The sequence below is a fragment of the Leopardus geoffroyi genome, chromosome A3 (assembly GCF_018350155.1).
Source record: "Leopardus geoffroyi isolate Oge1 chromosome A3, O.geoffroyi_Oge1_pat1.0, whole genome shotgun sequence".
NCBI lineage: Eukaryota > Metazoa > Chordata > Mammalia > Carnivora > Felidae > Leopardus > Leopardus geoffroyi.
The window spans coordinates 27,422,078-27,448,798 of NC_059336.1; the positions used below are offsets into that span (position 1 = coordinate 27,422,078).

General features: G+C 41.5%; 1 pseudogene; it reads right to left on the reverse strand.

Moving 5' to 3' along the window:
- Positions 1–199: 199 nt before the first annotated feature.
- LOC123579822 lies at positions 200–25,846 on the reverse strand (annotated as a pseudogene).
- Positions 25,847–26,721: the final 875 nt, after the last annotated feature.

The window sequence follows — 26,721 nt, forward strand, 5'->3', positions numbered from 1 at the left end:
TTCGCCTCTCCCTTCAATATGGGCTGTGCTTAGTCACTTACCTCCTGCGAGTAGAGTATGGAAAGGAGCAAAAAGGTAATTTTACAGTGGAGAAGCCTGATAAAACCATGCTTCGGATTCTATGGGGGAAATCTGTTGATAGTATGAGCATGTGAAATGACGTCATGAGAACAGCACTTCACCTGTGTGGCCATCCTCCCTAAAAGCCACAGCCCCAGGCTAACAATGAGGAAATCACCAGAAAAAAACCAAACTGAGTGGCATTCTGCAAAATATCTGACCAGTACTCCTCAAACATGTCAAATTTGTCAAAAACAAGAAACTTCTGAGAAATTGTCACAACCAGAGGAGGCTGAGGAGACATGACAACTAAAGGTAATGTGATATCCTCATGGGCTCCTGGAACAGGAAGAGGACATTAAGGAAAAACTACTGAAGTTCGAGTAAGTGTAGGGCTTAGTTAATGCTAATGCACTTAGCTGTGACAAATGCAACGTGACATATAAGATGTTAGCAGCAAGGGGAAATTGGCTAAGGAGTATACACAAGCTCTCTGTACTATCTTTGTAATTTTTCTATAAATCTAAAACTGTTCTTTAAAAAAAAAAGTTTACTTAGATTTTAAAAGCTAAACACAAAACCAATTTGGTCATATTCTCTTTTTTCCTATTTATCTAAGAGCCTCTCATGTTATTTCTTCCTTGAATGTTTGATAGAATCAACTGAGATTCAACTTCTTATAGGAATTTTTTTAATTATAGGCTGTTTCTTTAAAAGCTAAAAGGACAATTGTAATGTTTTTAGTTGACTCATATTTTTGTTTTTATTGTTTCTCCCATTTTGCTATGATTTTTAAATGTATCAGCCCTAAAATAATTTGTAATATCTTCTTTTTCTTTTTAATGCTTATTAAGATATGTAGTGATGTCTCCTTTTTCATTTCTGACATTGTTTATTGTTTTTTCTTGGTAAGTCTCACTATTTGCTTATTAATTTGATTAGTCTTTACAAAAACTAAATTTTATTTGTTAATTTTTGATCCAGCTTCCATTTCTTTAGTATCTTTATTAATGTTTTTATTTCCACTTGTTTTTCAACCAACTTCCAGTGCCATAAAATTCAGTGTTTTAGGTGTATAATAGAATGTCTTATTTCTACTTTTTTGGTTTTAATATGCTTTTCTTTTTCTAACTCTGTTAGGTGATGTTTATCTCTCTTATTTACAGCCTTTCTTTGTTTCAAATATGAGCATTTTAAAGCTACAAATTTCCTTCTATACACAGCTTTAGAAGTGTCCTACAAATTTTTGGCATATAGTACATTCATTCTTACGTTATGAACCTTCTCACTTTTCTTAGATGAGTATAAATAGAACCTTGATTATATGAAGACAATGAGGACACATGGTGACCATGCAATTTTCTCCATTAATTATTATTACGTGTATAGTAACATTACTTTGATGATATATAAACCAAAGTCAAACAACACAACTTGAAAACAAACAGAGAAATCATACACAGAAATGTTTACACACTTGTCCCTCATACAGTTTGTTCTCAATATGATCCTCTGTCTTGCCATGAGATTTTGTATGGCTTAAAAACTGACATTTGCTTTTCATTTATATCCACCTTTTTTATGATTCTTCTAGTCCTGGCTTTCCTGGATGAGTAAATTTTTAAAAAAATATTTTAGGGGCGTCTGGGTGGCTCAGTCGGTTGAGCGTCCGACTTCGGCTTAGGTCATGATCTCGCAGTCTGTGAGTTCGAGCCCCGCGTGGGGCTCTGGGCTGACAGCTCAGAGCCTGGAGCCTACTTTAGATTCTGTGTCTCCCTCTCTCTCTCTCTGCCCCTTCCCTACTCATGCTCTCTCTCTCTGTCAAAAATAAATAAAACATTAAAAAATTTTTTTTTAATTTTAGTTATCACCATCATTTACTAATTTATCTTTAAATGTCACCAAAAGTGACAGTATATGTCACTTTTGATTCCAAATGTGAAATTTTACCTTCAAGAAATATGTACATATGACATAGCAGGGAAAAATAGGATGAATTTTTTTAACTGAATTCATTCAAATTACTTAAAATCTCATTGCATTATTCCAATTTTTCTCATTTTATTACAGACTGGCTCAAACTATATTACGAACTACATTGGGACCAATCAATCCACCTAAGAATTCAATTCTCTAGGAGCGCCTGGGTGGCTCAGTCAGTTGGGTGTCTGACTTAGCTCAGGTCATGATCTCATGACTCGTGAGTCTGAGTCACATCAGGCTCTGTGCTGACAACTCAGAGCCCGCTTCGGATCCTCTGTTCCCTTTTCTCTCTGCCCTTCCCCCATTCATGTGCTCGCTCTCAAAAATTAATAAGCAAACAGCCAAACAAAAAGAATTCAATTATTTAGTTCTTAAATTCTTAGAATTAAAATTTTATATAATAACTGACACTCGGGGGGCAGTAGTCTTCTGGGATGTATCCATTCTATCATGTTTTATCTTCTACAATCAATCTCTGAATCTAAATGTCTTTTCAGTTATTTTTTGGTCCATAGTTAGTTGTGGAAGGTATTTGCTTAGTGTCTCCTCTATCTTAATAAAGAATGTGTTTTGCCTTCCTAATGGTTAGTGGTTTTGTCGTTTTTTATCTACTTGTGACACGTGGACTCATGGTCTTTTCTTGACCTCTGATAAATAGTGATCCCCAATGCCCCATTTAAAGACCGTAATGTCAACATATACTCAACACTTTTGGAAATTTCTATCCATATTCATATTGCTATGACGTCAATACTCCCCTAATTATTTGATATCCAAAATACGTAAGGAAATCATACAACTCAAAAGCAGAAACTCAAACAACCCAATTTCAAAGTGTGCAAAATACCTGGATGCACGTTTTTTCCAAAGAAGACATACAAATGGCCAACATGTACAAGAAAAAGTGCTAAACATCACGAGTCATCAGGGAAATACAAAACAAAACCATCATGAGGTATCATTTCACACCTTTTGGAACAGCCATCATCAGAAAGATAAGAGATATCAAGGGCTGGTAAGGATATGGAGAAAAGGAAACCCTAGTGTGACAGCTGGTGGAGAGGCAAATTGGCATAGCCACTGCGGAAAACAGTGTGGAAGGGTTTCCGGAAGGTTCCTCAAAACCTTCTGGAAGGTTCCTCACAAAACCAAAAATAGGGACAGATGGTAGCTGCACTTGTGGTGAACATGGTATAATGTATAAACTTGTCAAATCATTCAGTGATACACCTGAAAGTAATGTAACATCGTGTGTCAACTATACTCAAAAACAAAAAAACAAAAACCTAGTTGAATAAACCTACCTAAAAAAATAATAATATAAAGTTGAAATTGAAAAAGAACTACCATGTGATCTAGCAATCCTACTTCTGGTTATATATTCAACGGAAATTTTAAAACTATTTTTTTTTAAGTAGGCTCCACTCCCAGTGCAGAGCCCAGCGTGGGGCTTGAACTCATGACCCTGAGATTAAGACTTGAGCTGAAATCATCACTTAACCGACTGAGCCACCCGAGTGCCTCTAAAACTATTTTAAAGAGATGTCCGCACTCCCATGTTCATTGCAATATTATTTACAACGGCCAAGACGTGGAAACAACCTAAATATTTGTCAATGGATAAATGAATAAAGAAAATGCGACATAGATACACATACACACACATACACACACACACACACACGCACACACCGGAATACTATTCAGCTTTAAAAAATAAGGAAATCCTGCCATTTGCAACACAGATAGGCCTCAAGGGCTTTATGCCAAGTGAAATAATTCAGACAGAAAAAGACAAATACCAAGTGATCTCATTTATACGTAAAACCTGAAAAAAGTCAAACTCACAGGAACAGAGAGTAGAATTGTAGTTGCAAGAGCTGGGGTGGAGGAAATGGGAAGACGTTGGTCAAAGGGTACAAACTTTCAGTGATAAGATGACTAAGCTCTGGGGATGTAATGTACAGCATGGTGACTACAGTTAATAATACTATGTTGCATACTTGAACACTGCTAAGCCAGTAGATCGTGAATGTTCTCACCACACAAAAACAGAATAATTATTATGTGAGGTGATAACTAACCTTATTGTGGTAGTCACTTTGTAATATATATACATGTTTCAGATCACCACATTGTACACCTCAAACGTATACAATGTCACCTGTCAATTCTATCTCAGTAATGCCGGGCAGTGGGGGAGGGGGGGTGGAATTGGGCAGTAGGAGGTCCCTGAAGAGCGTCTCAAAGAATCCCTCAGGTACCCCATGAACAAGCTGGGATTTGAACACCTGCCACACAAAACACATCAGTTACCTCACAGAGCACGAGCATGTTGCGGTGCTGGCCCAGTTGCATAAAGAGGGATTTACTCTTTCCTTCTCTCCTCCCCAGAGACAGTAACCCATGGAAGACGGAGTAGAAAAGGGTAGGGGGGAGTCCTTCGCGTAGCTGACACCGAGAGTGGATCACTTTTTATTGCCATGCAATAAAATACAACACACAACAAAATCTGCCTGTAATAATCGTGTAAAAATCAGCAATAATTTTCATTAATTTATTTTCTTTTATGTTGAGGGAGAGCGAGCAAGCGCACGAGTGCACAAGTGGGAGAGGGGCAGAGGGGGAGGGAGAGAGAGAATCTTAAGCAGGCTTCAAGCCCAGCACAGAGCATGATGCCAGGCTCAATCTCATGACTGTGAGATCATGACCTGAGCCAAAGTCAAGAGTTGGACACTTAACCGACTGAGCCACCCAGGCATCTCTATTTTTTTTATTTTAAAATAAGACCTTGGGGCACGTGGGTGGCTCAGTCGGTTAAGCATCTGACTTCAGCTCAGGTCATGATCTCATGGTTCATGGGTTCGAGCCCCATGTCGGGCTCTGTGCTGACAGCTCAGAGCCTGGAGCCTGCTTTGGATTCTGTGTCTCCCTCCCTCTCTCTGCCCCTCCCCCCCCTTTCAAAAATAAAAACATTAAAAACATTTTTTTAAATAAATAACTAAAATAAAACCTAAAAGAAGAATAAATTTCAATCTTAAATATACAATTCAAATCCATAAAAATACTTCATATATGAATTAAAATTGGTGCTAACCATACAAAAATATTACAACTTGCATTCTCTTTCACTGTTTGGATAAACACAAAAGTGATCACACAGAATGACAGAACTGAAGTAACTAACACTAGTGCTCTTTCTTTGTATCTTTACAATCACTCCAGGATCACTGTTAAGTTCAAATCCACTATTTACACACGGAAATAGATAGTACTTGAGGGTTTGGAAACATCAACGGGACCTGAAGCAAGAGGAATCATTATGAACTGATTCCTAAAACAAATGCGTGTATCAGAATCCGCGTATACCAATGCAGACTGTAAAACTTGGAGTTCTCCAAGTTCTAGAGTTCTCCCTGTAGAATATAATGTTTATTAAATCATAAATAATCTTAAAATGTGCCAATTTGGTGCTTACATATCACTGCGAAAACATATACATTATTTAGAGAACAGTCTTGAAGATTGACATTACCAGACATCAAGATTTACTATAGAGCTACAGTAATCAAGATGGTGTGGCATGGTTGAAAAAGACAAGCAGATCACTAGAACAGAATAGAGAGCCCAGAAATAGACCCACATACTTACAGTCAACTGATCTTTGCCAAAGGAGGGAAAGCAATTCAATGGAGAAAAGATAGTTTCTTCAACAAATGGTGCTTAAACAACTAGACATCTACATGCAAAGAAAGAAAAGTGAAAAAACAGGGCTGGTGGGCAGACTGCAGGACAAAGGATGATGTTGGAGATGTGGGCGAAGGAGACCAACGGACTAATAGGGTAGGGGCTAGTAGACCATTTTCATCTTTAACTGAAGAGGAATAGGAAGCGAAGCCACTAAGAATTTTAAGCAGGAAAAAAAATAATAAAGTCACCAATGGAAAGATTAAAAAAAAATTTTTTTAAGCAGGGAATAACGTGGTCAAGTCTGCGCTTTTTAAATTGCTCTGTATTGAGTGAATAAAATGCACTGAAACTGGGAGAAAATAGGGAGAGAACAGATACAAGCTATCACAATGGGCCAGGAGACAGGTGGCTTGGACCAAAGTCAAGATAGTGAAGATGGAACAGAGTGGGTAGATTTGAGAGGTACTTAGTAGCTATGATTTATAGTAGTTGATTATTCATTGGAGGTGGTGGGAGTGAGGATGACTCCCTGGTTTCAGCCCACAGTGACATGAGAAACTGGGTGGTGGTGACGTCATTCCCTGAAGGACAGTATATGTCCTTGTGTTGTGTCATTATCGCAACATCAGCTGCTGATGTAAGCCCCTTAAATGAACTCTGGAAGCCATGGATTGAGCCAGTAGTACAGTTTTAACAGTTATGGCAGAGTTGACAAATGAAGCTCAGTGAGATCCTGACAATACACCAAACTGACAGCAGCATCCGACATTGGATGTGCGTAGTAAGTCTGTTGAAATAATAAATAAATCTTCCTTAGTTTAAGCTACTATAGAGGGTGCTGATTCTGCTTCCTTCCATACAGTCGCCCAAGTCACCTACCGTCCACTGACCTTGCTACAATTTCATGCCCCAATTCACTCTCTGCCTCACCTAGCCCACTCTTAGAGGGAAAGGTGACTGTGTCTTCTGTGCCTGGGAATGTGGTGTGATCACATTGAGGTAGGTGGCTCTGAAGCTGAGACATTGCCCTGAGAAATATCGAATTTTTTCCTTGAACTGTAACCCAAGAGCAGTGTCTCTCATTTCCTCAAAAATCAAGCACTGTAGGTTGTAGTGCAGTGTCTCCTCACAACACGCCTGTTCCCTTTCTAGTGGGATCTCTAAGGCTAGGCCAATTACTCTGATTCTGTCCCTGAAAGTCTACTCTAGCTCCAGCCACATTAAAGGAAGAATTCTTTATTCTTGCTCCTGAATTCTTATTTCAAAACTAGTGTCATGGACAACTGTCAGGGTATTGGCTTCTAAACACTTCTTCCAACACAATTCTTATTTTGGTTGTAGGAATGAGTCTGTACAATCCAAAGTTGTTAAAAACAAACAAACAAAAAAACCAAAGTTGCTCCTAGGGTGCAGACATGTGACCTAGACTATTCTCAATAATGGTGCTATGAACACAAGTCTTTATGCGGAAGTATGTTTTCATTTCTCTGCATATATAACTAGAAGTGCAATTGTCAGATCGTTTAAACCTATGTTTAACATTTGAAGCACCACCAGATTGTTTTTCCAATATGGCTGCACCATTTTATATCCCCACCAGCAGGGTATGAGGGTTCCAAGTCCTCTACATCCACACTGAGACTTGTAGGGGCACCTGGGTGGTTCAGTTGGTTAAGCATCCAACTTTGACTCAGGTCATGATCTCACGGTTCATGAGTTCGAGCCCCACATCAGGCTCTGTGCTGATAGCTCAGAGGCTGGAGCCTGCTTCCGATTCTGTGTCTCCTTCCCTCTCTGCCCCTCCCCCGCTCACACTCTGTCTCTGTCTCTCTCAAAAGTAAACGAACATTAAAAACATTAAAAAAGGGGCACCTGGGTGGCGCAGTCGGTTAAGCGTCCGACTTCAGCCAGGTCACGATCTCGCGGTCCGTGAGTTCGAGCCCCGCGTCGGGCTCTGGGCTGATGGCTCAGAGCCTGGAGCCTGTTTCTGATTCTGTGTCTCCCTCTCTCTCTGCCCCTCCCCCGTTCATGCTCTGTCTCTCTCTGTCCCAAAAATAAATAAACGTTGAAAAAAAAAATTAAAAAAAAAAAACATTAAAAAAAAACTTGTTATTATCTGCCTTTCTGATTATGGCAATCCCAGTGAGAGTGAAATGGCATGTCATTATGATTTTGACTTGCATTTACCTGATGGCTAGTGATGTTACGTATTTTTTTCATGCATTTACTGGTCATTTGTGATGTATCTTCTTTGGAGAAATATCTATCAGATCTTTTGTCCATTTTTTTCTTTTCATATTGTATATATATTTTATTAGTTTGCACTAACACATTCTCATTGCTTATAAAAGCAATTTAGTGGAAGAATCTTTCTTTTGATACTTAAATCATCTAAAATAACACAAACAGAGGGGCGCCTGGGTGGCTCAGTCGGTTGAGCGTCCGACTTCAGCTCAGGTCATGACGTCACAGCTCGTGGGTTTGAGCCCTGCGTCGGGCTCTGTGCTGACAGCTCAGAGCCTGGAGCCTGCTTCGGATTCTGTGTCTCCCTCTCTCTGCCCCAACCCACTCGCATTCTGTCTCTGTCTCTCTCAAAAATAAATAAACATTAAAAAAAATGTTTTAAATAACACAAACAGAATGATACTTTTTTTTTTTTTAATCGTCATTTGGATAACAAAAAAGACACACTGAACAACAAAAAAGTTTTCCTTTCTGACAGGTGACATTGAAGGGGACGTAATTCAGTTTTCTTCTTTTTTTTAATGTTTATTTATCTTTTTGAGAGGGAGAGAGAGAGAGAGAATGAGCAGGGGAGGGGCAGAGAGAGAAGGGGACAGAGGATCCGAAGTGGGCTCTGCGCTGACAGCCCGAGGTGGGGCTTGAACCCACAAACAGTGAGATCATGACCTGAGCCAAAGTCAGAGGCTTAACCAACTGAGCCACGCAAGTGCCCCTCGGTTTTCTTTCTAAAAGCCTCCAAAGACAAAAGCAGCTTAAAATCTCCAATTAAAATGACTTGAAAACTTGTTTCCTGTACTTGCTGGTCGCCAGCGACCATCGTTTTGTTTTCTGTTGTTTCCACGCAGGTTCTTCTTTGTTTCTGCTCTTGCTCTTTCCTCGGCCAGCTGCGCCATTTTTATCACGTTCATAATCACTATCATGTTTCGTTTTCTTGCCCTGAAACTGAACTTTTCTTTGCCCATTCCAGACAGCTTTATTTCCCTTTCTTTGTCCTTTAAAGCTGAGACCTTTAGACTTCCACTCATTTAGGGATTCTTATTGATTCATGACTTTTCTCTCTCTTTTTTTTTTTAATGTTTATTTATTCTTGAGAGATACAGAACATGAGCCAGGGGAGGGGCAGAGAGAGAAGGAGACACAGAATCCAAAGCGGGCTTCAGGCTCTGAGCCATCAGCACAGACCCTGACGTGGGGCTCGAACTCACAAACCGTGAGATCATGACCTGAGCCAAAGTCAGATGCTCAATCGACTGAGCCGCTCAGGCATCCCAGATTTATGACTTTTTTCAATGCTTCTGGTTCCATGTCTTCCTTTTAGTACTTCCCAGATCACTTCTCTGTTCCTTTATTATAAGTTACCATCATTTGCATCTTTGGCTTTATCCAATGTCTCCTTAGCTCCTTCATTAAATAGAATTATTCCCTCTTTTGCTCCTCTGACAAAGTCTATCCATTTTATTTCACCATGATTTAAGAAAAAGATATGCAAGGGGCACCTGGGTGGCTCAGTCAGTTGAGCATCCGACTTCAGCTCAGGTCATGATCTCAGGGTCCATGGGTTCGAGCCCCACGTCAGGCTCTGTGCTGACAGCTCAGAGCCTGGAGCCTGCTTCGGATTCTGTGTCTCCCTCTCTCTCTGCCCCTCCCCCGTTCATGCTCTGTCTCTCTCTCTGTCTCAAAAATAAATAAAACATTAAAAAAATTTTTTTTAATATGCAAATCTTCTCTATGGTCTGTTCATCTAAGCTGCCCCAAAATTTCATCAAGCATCCAATCTTTTCTGCAAGAGATTTCATTTCAGCACTTTCTGCTAACTTTTGTTTTTCTTCTTTCTCTTGTTTGGGATATAATTTAGCCTTTTCATTTTGCCTTCTTTCTTCCTCTTTTTCCTTTTCTTTCTCCTCCTCCTCCTCACCATCCTTCTCCTTCTCCCTACCCTCCTCCTTCACTCCCTCTGCCTTTTTGTTCTCTTTCTTCTTCTCTTCTGCTTCTGCTTTTCCTTCCAAAGTAGTCTTCCTTGAAAAGCATTATCAGGTCCCTGTCTTTGTTCTTCTGTCCAGGAGTCTCAACAAACTTCTTAGATTCAATAGTATCAAACACAGCATATATTGATCCCTAAAATACTTGGTGCAATGTTCTTTTCATCTGAATATTTAGTATTTAGCCTTTATCTCTGATCACCCTTGTATGTCATCAAGAGTTGCATCAGTTGGGAAGTTTTTAATATAAACAGATCTTTTTTGGTATCATTTTTATGCTCATCAGTCACTTCAAGATGAGGTTTGCTTGGAGATCTTCTGATTTTAGTTTTAGCTTCAATTATTCCCATGAGTCCTGCCCTTGGTTTGCTCAATGCTTCTATAATGGTTAGATGGTTAGATGAATTTTATCATTATCTTTAAAGGTAACCAACCCTTATTCAGTTTGATCCATGCCTTTAAGATTTTATCACGTGGCACACTTAAGTCACCAAAATCTTACTCAATTTGATGACAGATTTTGGCCTCCAGAGCAGCCTTCCCCCCCACCCCCCATTATCACCATTTCACCCATTCTGGCTGTCTTTAAGGTCCCGTTCCACAGACCTGAGGTCACTAACAGTGACAACAGACAGCTATGTATCCACTTCCCAGCACTACCAGTTGCCCTAATGCACATAAAGATGGGGGTCATTTTCTGTATGCTTTTTAATCGGGTTGTCTTTTTTTTATTGAGATGCAATAGGTCTTTATATATTCTAGATACAAGTCCCTTATCAGATACATGATTTGCAAAAATTTTCTCCCATTCTGTGGATTACCTTTACATTTTCACCATGATGTCCTTTGAAGCCCCACGGTTTCTAATTTGGGTAATGCCCAATATTCACTGTACATTAGCTTTTTAAAATAAAGATTGGCTTTGTGCAAACTTTGGGGGATATTCTGTGTGTCTGTGTAAGTCATTAGTTGCATATTACTTAACATATGCTTTTTGGGGGCACCTGGATGGCTCAGCCAGTTAAGCGTCTGACTCAATTTAGCTCAGGTCATGATCTCACAGTTCATGGGTTCGAGCCCCACATCAGGCTTTGCACTGATAGCATTCGAAGCCTGCTTGGAATTCTCTCTCTCCTCTCTGCCCCTTCCCCCACTTGCATGTGCATTTTCTCTCTCTCTCTCTCTCTCTCTCCCTCTCAAAATAAAGAAATAAACTTTAAAAAAATAAATAGGGGCGACTGGGTGGCTCAGTCGGTCAAGTGTCCGACTTTGGCTCAGGTCACAATCTCACGGTTCGTGGGTTTGAGCCCTGCGTCGGGCTCTGTGCTGACAGCTCAGCCTGGAGGCTGCTTTGGACTCTGTGTCTCCCTCTCTCTCTGCTCCTCCCCCACTCATGCTCTGTCTCTCTCTCTCTGTCTCTCTCTCTCTCTCTCTCTCAAAAATAAACATTAAAAAATGTTTTTAATAAAAAAAATAAATAAAATGTGGTTTTTCTAGGAGGGAGGGAGCTTTCCCAGCATGGCAATGCTTATACCACTAACCTTAACTAAAGAATACAGATACATTACTAAATTTACATTTTACTACCTCAAACTGGTTAACTATACTTTATACATCGTAATTCATTTTTATTTGTAGAAGTTACAGGTAATTGCCTTCCAACCCTTACCAGATTGAAAGATAGCAAAAAAAAAGTGCTACAAGACAGCTGTACTATCATTTCTGTGCTTCCATTTTGACATAAGGTAGTGATTTCAGATGTACGTAACTCTTACATGACCTGATTCTTGGACTCAGGAAATATTACTTAATGGCATCTGGGCTTTTCACATTTATCTGACCTGCACTATTTGGGAGGGATTATTTAATAATATCCGAATTATCATTCCATACAATCATTTTCCACTCGTTTGATCGTGTTTTCTTTTTTTTTTCTTGTTTATGTTTATTTAGTTTGAGAGAGGGAGAGAGAGAATGAGTGGGGGAAGGGCAGAGAGAGAGGGAAAGAGAGAATCCCAAGCAGGCTCCATGCTGTCAGTGGAGAGCGTGACCTGGGGCTCAGTCCCACCACCATGAGATCATGATCCGAGCCAAAATCAAGAGTCAAACACTTCACCAACTGAGCCACCCAGGTGCTCTGATCATGTTTTCTAATATTTATTGGCTATTTTTAGAAAGCTTGAAAAGTATCACACTGGGCCAATGAATATCTACATATTCCCAAGGGCCACTGAGCAATCGAAGCTAAATTAGAACTTAACTACAAACACAAACTATCATCATAAAGTTGCTTTGAACATGGCGTCTCTTAAGTACTTGGTTATCTCTAAAACTAGTTGTTGGGCACAGAGCCCGACACGGGGCTCGAACTCACGGACCGTGAGATCATGACCTGAGCTGAAGTTGGATGCTTACCAACTGAGCCACCCAGGCGCCCCACCCTAGTCTTTACTAATTAAGTATTACTAATGAGCAAACCTTCTATTTGTACCTCTGTGCCTGAAAACTTGCCCTATACACAATTTTCATGTCTTAGATATGAGGTCATAGGAACATACGCCCACTCAAGCCCACCTATCATAAGAAATGTTAGTAATTACAGGAGGCCTAAAGGTCTAGAACCAGTAACTAGAAATCTCTCTCCCTCTCTCTCTCTCCCTCCCTCCCGCCTTCCCTCCCTCACTTTCTCTATCTTTTCCTATTCATCAGTGCACCAGGACCCAACTTGGATATCCAAAAGAGTTCAGTCTCTACATATACATCTGTCATCCACCCTGGTCCAATTACTCGTAGTCAAAATAATAAGGTTCTCTGGCCCTCTACTCTCTTGCCAGGGCGTATTGAAATAGATTCCCTGAGAAAGGCTATGAGCAAACTTTCCAAGAAGGTGTGAATGTGGATGGGAAATGATTACGATCTCTGGCACCTTTCTTGATCATTGTCCAAGATCCCCCCCCGCCAAAGAGATTAGTGGTCCCAAATGCTGAGACTTCTTAGAAAAATGTATCTGGAACATTCTGGAAATTTCACAATATTCTATAAATAAGACTTCAGAGAGTGTTCTAAGATCCAAAAGAAATAAGGCACTAATAATATCGCCTGTGCCACAGGAGACATAATAAAAGTATCAGATTTCAACTTAACTCCGTATATAAAAATAAGGACCAAAAAACATGTATCTAGCAATACTGACCACATCCACTCTTCTATGAGTATAAAGGGGATACAAAAAGTATCATAAGGGGAAAGTCCAAGCAAAGATTAGGTCCACCACTCAAAGCGGAGTTTGAGGCTTGATTTATCTGTTCAGCTCATTACACCTCGCTCCTGACTCAGGCAACACTTCACTGGTTGATCTGAAACTAAGCCAAAACAGATTCGTGTATCTAATTCATCAATGGACTCATACAGAAAAGAGGACACACATAGATTAAAGACAATGGACAAGATCCCTCTTCATACCATGGTGACAAAATGGACCCTCCCTAAAAATGCCTCTGGTGATCCACAGTGACGGAATACTGAAAAAGAGGGGCTTATGAAGTATTGAGATAAAGAATGGGCTTTCTTATCTGGGCCCCTTGAAAAACCCCTCTGAGAGTAGACTGAAACAGTCATACATTAGTTCCTATGGCGAAATCATCAACAAAATAATTTCTAAATTTCTACAATTTAGTCTGGTCCTGGTTTCCTGTACATGTCTCCAGAATTCTCAAAATCCACAACGACTAAAAGTAAGATCTTCGTAGATCCTCCGAATGTTAACGTATCCACCTAAATATGTGTCTCGCGGTCCGTGAGTTCAAGCCCCGCGTCAGGCTCTGTGCTGACCGCTCAGAGCCTGGAGCCTGTTTCCAATTCTGTGTCTCCCTCCCTCTCTCTGACCCTCCCCCATTCATGCTCTGTCTCTGTCTCAAAAAGAAATAAACATTAAAAAAATTTAAAAAAATAAATCTCTCTTCACAAATTTATATCATGCTCTCCCATCCTGTCCATCAAGCTGGCCCTATTGAGCTCCTAATTTTCCTTCCAAACCGAGTTCAGTCATCTCCACATCTGTGAAAGTTTCCCTTGACCCAACTAAATATGCTGCAAACTCCCTTCTTTTGTCAACACTGTATCTTGTCCATATTTTTGGTGGCGGTCACCATACGTCACGTTCCAATTATTTGTTCATCTGTAATAATCTATGAGCCCCTCAAGGGCAGGCCACTAGCCTTGTTCAATTTGGAGTTCTTAGTGCACAACACAAAACCCATGCTATATTCTCAGTGTGTAATTACGGAATGAATGATTGCAAAGAACCAAACAAATTATTGCTCTATAAAATGCCCAAGACAGTAATGAAGTTAATTAAGACATTTCCTCAAGAATTCTGTTTACCATGTTTTCCAATTTCTGGACACCAGAACTTTGAATTTACAGTAATTAGTAATTACAGTAATTTTGAATTACAGCCCACCCAAATAGCTTTCCGTGACCACAAAGAATCTGGGAATATGTGAAGGCTGAATAAATATTTGTTGATGATAATGAAACTTGTATCACAACACAGGGTTCAGGCTACAGCTAGGGTTGTATTAGGAATGAATACTGTGTATAGCATATTATGTTTGCCAGTAACCCGAGTGAATTAAATTTGTCAAGGAGGAGGAAGTGCCAAATGCTACTGATATTTCAAGATGAGGAACAAGAATTGACCAGTGGCCCCACCAGATCTGTACTAGTCCCACCAGTACCTCATTGGTTTCAGCTCAGTGACCTCTCACATGTGCCTACTATATGACAAATGCATTTTGTACACATCACTTACTTTAAGCCTTTGCATTTATGAAGTACAAAATTAATACCTCTCTCTTTCCAGTTGGAAAACTACGATTTAGGGAATTGCTAATGTGTCCAATGTCACACAGCTAGTAGGGAATGAACTAGGATCAACCCAGGTTGATCCCAGGATCAACCCAGGTTCTCCATGAACCTAAAAGTAAAGGCCTTAGCTATTAGTTAACTTGCTTCTTTTGGGCAGTTGCCTCCTTTGGGTCAGTCTTTGGGAGGCCAAGACAAAATATTCAAATACAAGATGTTGCTTTGTTCACAAAATTTATTGGTCATGCATTTGACTGGACATCCTCCCACCCACCTCCTTATATCCCACTCACCACTCAGAGAGCAACCTATATTGAGAGAATTCGTATTTCTGATTTTCACAGGTGACATTGTTACATCCTGTAAGTAATATCTCTTGCCTGCTTGAATAGATTCCTAAGTCTTTGTTGGTCAACTCCTTGTCACCTGTGTCAACTCTTTAATATCAGAGAGACCTTTTGCAATCCTTATGGGGCACAAAAAGCACACAGTCTCATTTTCAAAGCCCTTTGTGGCTAAGCAAGAGATTTCCCCTTGAGTAGACTGGGATGCATAATTAAATGTTGCATTTTAGTTGTGGTCATTAAAAAGAAAAATCACCCATCAATGTTTGTAACTGAACCTCCCACTGTGACCCATAGTCATACAAATTGCTTTTAATACCTTACTTATAAATGGACTTTAAATGTGTTATATTTCTTAGAAATATCCTCTGAATTCTACTCAAGATGTTATCTTCCCAAAATGTTGAATAGGCTAAATCCAGACAAGGAATAGGATTCCTAATTCCCTCTTACAAAGAGGGGAGGACTCAAGCAAGATTCTTCTGTTGTTCTTTCTTTAGAGATGTGAGGAAGTTGAATTAACACTTCATGCTAGAAAAAAATCAGACACACAGACAAACAAAAAAGGTGACAACAGACCACCCATACTCTTGCCTCTGTTGTTAACATACTGATGTTTAGCCTTCTAGATATTACACTCCAAAAGTCATTTATTTTGACAACTGTGTAAGAAGTAAGATGAAATAAAGTGAGCTTGCTTGTTTTTCAGCCACTCAGTTTAAAATAGAGTCTGCTAGTCAACGCTCCCTGGGCACACACATACTTATAAGCATACAAAGTCTACATTCATTTCTCTGATTCAAGAAACAGGCCTATTGGCAAAGCAGACATGACCCAATACAGAAGAACCACATTCAGCTATGTTTGCTACCTACCATTATGCCTAAATATATGCCACCAGATAGTTTCAGAAAAATAAAAAATATAAAAGAAGAACTTAAATGAACAATAAGGATAAATAACTTCAAAGGAAATAAAGCTAATAATGAGGACAAAAGATAATTATTAAAAATGATAAGAGTGACAGATTTGACTACATAAAGTGCATAACATCTTTATAACAAAATGCATGCAGGAGAGGATTCAAGCCTGGTGTAAGACCTGGGTCAGGTCATGGTCTCACAGTCATGGGATTCAGCCCTGTGTCGGGCTCCATGCTCATCATGGAGCCTGCTTGGGATTCTCTCTCTCCCTCTCTCTCTCTGCCCCTCCCCCACTCTCTCTCTCTCTCTTTCCCTCTCTCAAAATACATAAATAAACTTAAAAAAAAGATAATCAGAGTAGAATAAAATTTATAAATGCATTCTATACCATAAAAGGATTAAAATCCATAATATATAAAGAGTGTTTACAAATCAATAACAAAATGACAAATGACCCAGTAGAAAATAGGCAAGCAATATCATAGAAACAAAGTATGTATGTGCTTCTTGCAGAAGGTTGATATAAATTTAGAAATACAATGTTCATTTTAAGAGAATCTGCTTTTAATCCATAAATTGCCTCACAAGATAGATTTATTACGTTAAGATTGAGGGACCCAATTAGGATTGCAATTTGCTGTATATTACTGTTCATTCTCATTCCACTGCACTCCTGAGACCCAAGTATACCAGGAATGCGTCATATTTTATGAAATGCACATTTGGAACTTTTGTGTGTGTGTTTGGACAATAAGTGTGAAACAATACACAAAAAGCATACAAATGTGTCGTGATAATAATAGTTCACAAACGATATTTGCTTAAATACTAAAGATATAGGTGCTGGGGGGGCCTGGGTGGCTCAGTCAGTTAAGCGTCCAACTTTGGTTCAGGTCATGATCTTGCAGTTTGTGAGTTTGAGCCCCGTGTCAGGCTCTGTGCTGACAGTTCAGAGCCTGAAGCCTGTTTCAGATTCTGTGTCTCTTCTCTCTGTCTGTCCCCTGCTGTCGCTCTGTCTCTTTCTCTCTCAAAAATAAACATTTAAAAAAATCGTTTCAAAGAAATAAGTACTTTAAAGTAGCTTTAAATATGCCATTTAGGGGCGCCTGGGTGGCGCAGTCGGTTAAGCGTCCGACTTCAGCCAGGTCACGATCTCGCGGTTCGTGAGTTCGAGCCCCGCGTCAGGCTCTGGGCTGATGGCTCAGAGCCTGGAGCCTGTTTCCGATTCTGTGTCTCCCTCTCTCTCTGCCCCTCCCCCGGTCATGCTCTGTCTCTCTCTGTCCCAAAAATAAATACACGTTGAAAAAAAAAAAAATTTAAATATGCCATTTAACCATTGCTCTCCTTCCCCCCCCCCCCCCCAGAACTATTAACAGATGAAAGTATATGAAATAAACAATGTCATGATTTGGTCTCCTTGCTGCAGTGTGTTTCAGATCATATTATAAAATCAAAAATGAATCTGAAGTTTTATTTGTTTTTGTTATTTTTTTGATAGTTAAATAATACCATGATATGTGGATAGAGAGGTATCACCAGTGGCTTTGATGCGGCATTCCATAGCATGCCAAAGAGAGACTTTTCTCCAGGTGAGATGTATGGCTACCCATGTCTGCCTGATTCCTCGAGGCTTTTGTTGATAAGAAGTGTCAGGTCAGAGGAACACAAGATAAAAGAAAAAGATCATATGTTAGTTATGAAAAATAAATGGTTAACTGATAATTAGTGAATCTGGTTTCAGCAGATTGGCCTTAGAGATGGTCAGAGTAAGTCTCTAGTAATAATTAATGATTGAAAAACTTAAAGTGACTTTTTTTTTTTAAGTTCAAAGAGTGTTAGATAGGGGCACCTGGGTGGCTCAGTCAGTTAAGCATCCGACTTTGGCTCAGGTCATGATCTCACAGTTCGTGAGTTCGAGCCCTGAATCAGGCTCTGTGCTGACAGCATGGAGCCTGGAGCCTGCTTTGGATTCTGTGTCTCCCTCCGTCTCTCTCTCTCTCTCTCTCTCTCTCCCTCACTCAGGTCTGTCTCTCTCTTTCAAAAATTACAGATTAAAAAAATTTTTTAATAAAAATAAGAGATAAAAATAAAAACAAAGAGTGTTAGATGGCTCAGATGGACTCTGCTTCTGATATGACTTGAAGAGAAAATCACATGCATGTCCATGATGGTTCAGCTGTGTCCACGACTGGATGGTTCAAATATCCTGTTATTGTGAACTCTAGTTAAAGATAAACAGAAGAGGGGCAGGCACCTGGGTGGCTCAGTCGGTTAAGCCTCCAACTTTGGCTCAGGTCATGATCTCACAGTTCGTAGGTTCAAGCCCCACATCGGGCTCTGTGCTGACAGTCTGGAGCCTGGAGTCTGCTTCCAAGTCTGTGTCTCCCTCTCTCTCTCTGCCCTTCCCCCACTTACACTCTGTCTCTCTCTCTCTCTCAAAAATAAATAAACATTAAAAAAGAAAAAAAAAAAAACATAAGCAGAAGAAACCAGAATCAACCAACGACATGCCAGATGCCTTCATGTTTCATCTTCTGTGTATCTAAACCCAAGTTGATCTCAGCTAAATATTTCTCTTCTCCCTCAATAATAAAAAAAAAAATTGATAGTAAAAACCAACATGTTATAGAGATTTTTCTCAATTTATGATGAAGTTGCATCCTGATAAGCCCATTCTAAGCTGAAAATATCATAAATCAAAAATACATTTAATATACTTAGCCCACTTAACACCATAACTTAGCCTAGCTGACCTTAAATGCGCTCAGAGCACTTACATCAACCTGCAGTTGGGCAAATCATCTAACGCAAAGCCTATTTTATAATAGAGCACTGGATATCGCGTGTAGTTTCTTGACTACTGTACTGAAAGTGAACAACAGAATGGTTGATGGTTACAGCATGGCTGTTAAGTGTATCGGGTGTTTACCCTGACGGTCGGTCGCAAGGCTGATTGGATACTGCCGATACCCAGCATCAAGAGAGAATATCTTACCACACATCACTAGCCTGGGTAAAGATCACAATTCAGGGGCGCCTGGGTGGCTCAGTCAGTTGAGCATCTGACTTTGGCTCAGGTCACGATCTCGCGGTTTGTGAGTTTGAGCCCCGCGTCGGGCTCTGTGCTGACAGCTCGGAGCCTGGAGCCTGCTTGGGATTCTGTGTCTCCTTCTCTCTGCCCCTCCCCCACTAGTGCGCGTGCTCTATCAAAAATAAATAAATGCAAAAAAAATTAAAATAAATAAATAAAGATCACAATTCAAACTCAAAGTATGGTTTTTACTGAACATGTATCACTTTCGCAACCATTGTAAAATCAAAAAGCCTAAGACAAAACATCGTAAGTCAGGGACCATCTATATGTGAAATTTTGAGTTCTAAAGGTGGGAAAAATTGCATTAATAATATTTATGGTAGGAAGAGTAATGGTCCCCCTAAAGATGTCCACATTCTAATTCTCAGAAGCTGTGCATGTATGTTACATGGCAAGGGAGAGTCACGGTTGTAGACAGAATTAAGCTTGCTAATCAGCTGACCTTAAAATAAGGAGACTATTTTGGATTAACTGGATGGGTCTCATGTGATTACAAGGATCACTTAAACGTGGAAGAGGGAGGTAGACGAGTCAGTGTCAAAGAAAGATCTGACAATGCTACGTAGCTAGTTTTGAAGAAGGAGGAAGGGGCCATGACCAAAGAATCCAATCCTCTAGAAGCTGGAAAAGATGAGGAAAGATTTTCCCTTAAAGACTCCAAAAGGAACACAGCCCTGCTGACACCTTGCTTTTAGCCAAGTGAGACCCATTCCGGACTAACTGCAGAACTATAAGATGGTAAAGTTGTGTGGGCTTAAGCCACTAAATTTGTTGTAATTTGTAATTGCACCAATAGGAAACTAAGACAACATTCAATCTCCTGTCCAGAGGTCAGGCTCCTTCCAGTGATCTAGAACAATTCCATTACTCAGCCGAGTGATTATAACAAAGCACGTACTGTCAGAAAGGGCATGCTTTGCCAGCAAGCTTCTAAACCTGAACCGACACTTTATTCACACAGGACAATTGGTATCTTCTAGCCCAGAAAGCAAACCCTGAAATAACTCATTTGCAGGGGTTTTTCTCTGAGAGTTTTAAAACCTAAATTAGAGACACAGGGGCACCTGCCTGGTTCAGTTGGTAGAGCACACAACCCTTGATCTTGGGGTTGTGAGTTCAAGCCTCACACTGGATATAGAGATTACCCTTTAAAAAATAATAAAATATTTTAAAAATAAAGAAATAAACTAGAGATACATTCATCCTTTGAGAGAACAATCCAGAGAGATCTGAAGTACCTCTAGGCCAGGTTATGGAGGAAAGCCTATGTTCCCAGAAGGAGTTCACATACACCTTCAGATGTTCAGAAAAATGAAAAAAAAAAAAAAAAAAGATTTTTTTCAATCAAAATAATTTTAGGGTAAAAATGTTATTTTGAAAACTCATTTACTGAGAGAGCAAACTAGGTATGTAGGTAATGGCTCAACAAAACACCTACTTCATCTGGAGTTTTTCCATATTGTTTTAGGTTGAAAACAATAGTTACAGATAATTGTAAACTTTTTGAAGCAACAAAATTGATATACCTCAGAGAGCATGTATAAACTTTCAAGGTTAGTCAAAACTGGGTTCTTAATCCATTCCCTTCCTATCAGCCCAAGAGGCAACAGAAGATGTTAGGCATATTTTTCCCAGTTGAAATACTCCATCCAGTATTCCTGCAGCCCCCGTAAAACCCACTGCAGTCATGCTTCCTCCCCCTTTCTTCCATCCTTTTCACTGTCGAATTCGGAGAGTTTGCATTTATCACGACGAGCACTGAGGAATATATAGAATTGCTGAATCGCTAAACTGCACACTTGAAACTAATGTAACAATGTACGCTAATTATAATGGAACCAAAATCAAAAACATAAATAAATAAACAAACAAATAAAATGAAAATGAAAACATTCAGGTAGTTTGGACTTCGAGCACCACCTAGTGGCCAGAGCAAATCCTCTCATTAGCTGTCCAAGCATTCCAAACTCCAGAACTTCAAGGCAGAGCCCCAGCCATGATGAACATGTTTCTTTTTTTTTTTTTTTTAATTTTTTTTTTTCAACGTTTATTTATTTTTGGGACAGAGAGAGACAGAGCATGAACGGGGGAGGGGCAGAGAGAGAGGGAGACACAGAATCGGAAACAGGCTCCAGGCTCTGAGCCATCAGCCCAGAGCCTGACGCGGGGCTCGAACTCACGGACCGCGAGATCGTGACCTGGGTGAAGTCGGACGCTTAACCGACTGCGCCACCCAGGCGCCCCAAACATGTTTCTATGATTGTTCTTCACGGTCCGTGGACATCTAGAGACTTCAAAACATTAACAAAAGAATTTTCTAATATCAGGGAAAACCTTGAAAAATTCAAAAGCAACCATTATAGTTTTTACCCTGTGTAGGCAACTCTAAACAAATTTGTGTGCACAATATCTTCTGAAATTGAAAATCAGGTATAAAAAATTTTTTAATTTTTAAATTTTTTTTTTTAACGTTTATTTATTTTTGAGACAGAGAGAGACAGAGCATGAACGGGGGAGGGGCAGAGAGAGAGGGAGACACAGAATCGGAAACAGGCTCCAGGCTCTGAGCCATCAGCCCAGAGCCCGACGCGGGGCTCGAACTCACAGACCGCAAGATCGTGACCTGGCTGAAGTCGGACGCTTAACCGACTGCGCCACCCAGGCGCCCCTGTTTGTTTGTTTTTAAATAGGCTTCACACCCAACACAGAGCCCCAACACAGGGCTGGAACCTAGGATCCTGAGATCAAGACCTGAGCTGGGATCAAGAGTCGGACACTTAACCAACTAGGCCGCCTGGGTGCCCCACAAGTTCATACGCTTTATGTTCTCATTAACAGACCATTGAGGTCCAGACTATTGGTGCCAGTGGATGGAAACACAAGGAAATCATAACTGATTCTTAAAAGCCTCTGCCCAGAAGTGACACCAATCATTTCACCTCACACGTTATTGGTAAGAACAAATTATATGACTACACTTAGATGCAGGGGGAATGCGACATTGGCAACCTTTTCCCAGTGACAGTTATATACTATGGAAGGGGAGGGCGCGTTTCAGGGGAAAGCTGGACAGAGTGGCCACAGGTATAGAGGAGGGTTGAAAGACACAGAGAGGTACAGAGGAGTTGAAAGATGCTAGGTAGCTAAAAGATAGTGCCACATGTCTATGACAGGAGGGCACAGACACCAAAAGAAACGAGTGAACACTCTTTTCTTATTTTACAAATAACAATCACCAAAAAAGAAAGCACAATTTGTCACATATTCAAGCATTCAACAAGAAAAGACATTTTTGCATCAACGTGCTTCCAGAGTCTAAATACCCAAGTAATCATGTGGCTAGGTAATGAGGACTCCAACCAGTTTGGGATTACATAAAGTGCCAATGTATATTGTATTGTACTAAAATGGTACGTTTTCTTTGTATTTGCTATTGTAACGCAAAGAATCATGGTTCATTGTCCCAAAACAAATAGAACTGTATTCAACTTGCTTATCTGCTATTATACAGCTTTATAAATGAACCTATCTTGTTTCTGACACTTACACAAATTTCGCCTCCAGAGAACTACAGGCGCACAAACTCTGCACCCACCCCATGATCACCCGTGCAAATTTTCAGTCCCCTGCATGCCAGGCTGTCTTCACTGGGAGATGGGAAATCTCTTGTAGGTCCTTGCTCTCTGGACAATGGCAGAAGGGTATGTGCGTAAGTGGCTGCAGATCATGCTGTGCCCTGGGGTGCCCTGGGGTGCCCTGGGGTGAGGGCCCGTTCGTAGGACTAGGAGAGATAAGTCACAGGTACAAAGAGATTGGGATCTGTCTGCCCAGACAGAGGGGTTATCAGAGGCTCCCCGAAAAGTTCATTGTACTTCCCACACTGGACTACCTTGATCCCTGAAATCGCCCTAGTCATGTGACCTAGATGAAGGAATTGACCTTGTTCAAGCTCTCCTTCTTAAGGTCTTTTATCTTCTAGTCCCTTGACCTGGATTTCCTGCACAATTTCTTTATTCCTCATCTCATTTCATGGGACAATAACTTCGCTAGGACTCTAACAATAGGAACAGGAGAAAGGGAAGGAATAAAAGAAGGCTGGGGGGCATCACACAGTAGGAAGCAAATATTCTATGGGCACCAACTATGCACTGAATGCCACTTAAGTTACCACACTTAAAACTTGTAACACTTTCGGGGCGCCTGGGTGGCTCAGTCGGTTGGGCGTCCGACTTCAGCTCAGGTCACGATCTCGCAGTCCGTGAGTTCGAGCCCCGCGTCGGGCTCTGGGCTGACGGCTCAGAGCCTGGAGCCTGCTTCCGATTCTGTGTCTCCCTCTCTCTCTGCCCCTCCCCTGTTCATGCTGTGTCTCTCTCTGTCTCAAAAATAAATAAACGTTAAAGAAAAAAAAAAACTCGTAACACTTTCGAGTTTGGTGTCATTGACAGCGTTTTTTAAATTTGGAAACTGAGGCTCAGAGGCTTGACTGGACTTCTCCAGGGTCTCATTAATGTGTGAGCAGTGTAAGCTGAATGGAATCTGTTCTGCCTAACTCCGCCTCCTGGGATTACACCCAGTCACATCTTCAGCTCCCTGATTTTGTTATTATGGAAGCCTTCTCCTTGAATTCATCAAGACATATACTCCCTTGACTCAAGTACATTCCATGTGTCAATCAGACTCTTCCTTCCTCACTTTTCTTTATCAGCGGCCACTCCATGACTGATCACGTCAACTGCTTTCTTGCCAACATCTTAATCCAAACACTATCATTTTCTGCACCTATCTGTAAGGAAAAAGTTCAACCTTAGCTCCTTTCTTTTTTAATATTTATCTTTAAGAGAGACAGAGCAGTAGAGGGGCAGAGAGCACGGGAGAGAGGATCAAAAGCGGGCTCAGCACTGACAGCAGAGAGCCCAATGCGGAGCTCGAACTCACGAACCATGAGGCCATGACCCCAGCTGAAGTTGGACACTTAACTGGACTGGATCCCCAGATCCTTTTAAGTGCTTGCCTTCTCAAAAAGAAAAAAAAAAAAAAAAAGAACAACTGATAAGAACGCTGGATAAAATCACAAAACTGTACAGATTAGTGGCATCTGAATTTGTCATTTTCAATCTTTACAGAGCCCTCAGCAGCAGCCATTGAACTGCCTGTTTGCCTCACTCAACAGAAGGCTCAATGAAAGTGAGAGCAGTACCTGGTTTTGCTCACTATTTTAAACCACTTTAATGTAAACCCCATGATGGTAGGAACTGCTTGTGGTACATACTACTGGCCCCTGAGACGGTTTCTGGAATGTGATACATGCTCAATAAATAACTAATGAGGACATTAAACGAAGAAGAGCTTAAAATGGTCAACAGTATGGGGCGCCTGGGTGGCGCAGTCGGTTAAGCGTCCGACTTCAGCCAGGTCACGATCTCGCGGTCCGTGAGTTCGAGCCCCGCGTCGGGCTCTGGGCTGATGGCTCGGAGCCTGGAGCCTGTTTCCGATTCTGTGTCTCCCTCTCTCTCTGCCCCTCCCCCGTTCATGCTCTGTCTCTCTCTGTCCCAAAAAAATAAACGTTGAAAAAAAAAATTTTTTTTTAATTAAAAAAAAAAAAAAATGGTCAACAGTAGTCCAGGGTTTAAAGAGACTGCTTTGGAAGTTCCAATGAAGCAGAGACTTGAGAAGTCAGTAGGAGGTTGCTTATGAGAGGAGCGGGAAAGGACACTATCAGAGAAAAACTGAATGGCGTTCCTAAGATCCCTCCTTCATACTTTATACGCTGTTCTGAATATGCTCTCTACTCAGAGCTCTCCCATTCTCTCCCGTCCCACGGTCACTCCCATGAATACACGCAGATTCAGTCTCTGTGTTGCAACCAAATGTACTTCTGCTGTTGAAGGCAGCAAGACGGTGGAAGAGGAGGCCCCTGGATCAAGTCCTCCCCACAGAAATACAAATTAGCAAATATCCACAGACAAGATGCCTTTCTGAAAATCCCAGAGTGAGGCTGAAGCACCGAAACCAAGGAAACCTACTTTAGAAAGGTAAGAGGAGCAGGTTCACTTTGACCAGATCAGCCCTCCCCCAGGCAAACACGGTGCCACACCAAGCGCGATCTCCTGGGCCCACAATTTCTCCCCAGACGGTTAGCCTCCCCAGCATTTCTGGGTCCCTCCTTGGGAGCCCACTTCTATCTTGGAGAACACTGGGACAACTGACAGACCTAGACCACAGCAAGGCAGCTGGAACAAAGAAGGGGTGGGGCTCACATTGCAGCCATGACCTTGCCCAAACAGAGAGGCCGGGCAGTGGCTCCTCCCACCTGTGAAGCCAAGTCAACAATCCCTCTGGCCGGGGAACACAGTCAGCATTTCTGCCCGGGAGGGTCCTCAGCCCATGGTCCAAGCCAGATGCAGAGCACAGTCCATGGCCCTGCTTGGCCGTGGTACACAGTCAGGGACCCTGCCCAACCACAGAGAACAGCCAGTGACTCCGCGGGGCCAGGGAGCAAAGCCAGCACCCCAACCGATCACACGGCACAACCCGCAACCCTGCCCAGTGTCAGACCACAGCCAGTAGCCCCACCCAACGATGAAGCACAGCCTGCGGCTTCACTTGCATATAAAATCCAGCTAGAAGCACCATTTCATCAGGGAGTACAAACTGCAACCCCATCCAATCAGGGGTGGCTGCAGAAACTAGCCAGTGGCCCTGCCCGGTTATGGAGCCCAGCCAGCGGCAGCGCTCCACCAAGGAGCCCGGTGAGCCCAGCGACTGGCACTGCCTGACCGTGGATCCCAACAGGCAACACTTCCCCACCACGGAACCCAGCCAGCAGGTGGGAGGCCAGCCACCAGCGTTACCAAAGCTCACAGCACAGGCAGGAGCTCCAGCCAGCCAGAGACCCCACAGCAAGCCCCACCTGCCAGTGAAAAGTCCAGAACCCCAGGCTGACCCGACTTGTGAAGGTCCTTCCGTGCCAAATTGAACCTGTATCGACTGGAAGAGGTGACTGCGTCCTCAAAGGCACAGACACCACTACAAAGATACAAGGATCACAAAGAATCAGGGAAACATGGCACCACCCAAAAAAAGTAATAAGATTCCAAGGGTGCCTGGGTGGCTCAGTTGGTTGAGCATCTGACTTCAGCTCAGGTCATGATCTCACGGTTCGTGGAGGCGGGCCCCGTGTCAGGCTCTGTGCTGACAGCTCGGTGCCTGGAGCCGGTTTCAGATTCTCTCTCTCCCTCTCTCTCTGCCCCTCCCCCACTCACACTCTGTCTCTCTCTCTCTCTCTCAAAAATAAACATAAAAAAAAAAAAGTAATAGGACTCCAATAACCAACCCTTAAAAATAAAGATATGTAAACTGCCAAAGAATTCAGAATAATCCTCTTAAAGAAGTTGAGTGAGGTGTGCCTGGGTGGCTCAGTCGGTTAAGCGTCCAACTTCAGCTCAGGTTGTGATCTCAAGGTCTGTGAGTTCAAGCCCTGCGTCGGACTCTGTGCTGACAACTCAGAGCCTAGAGCCTGCTTCAGATTCTATGTCTCC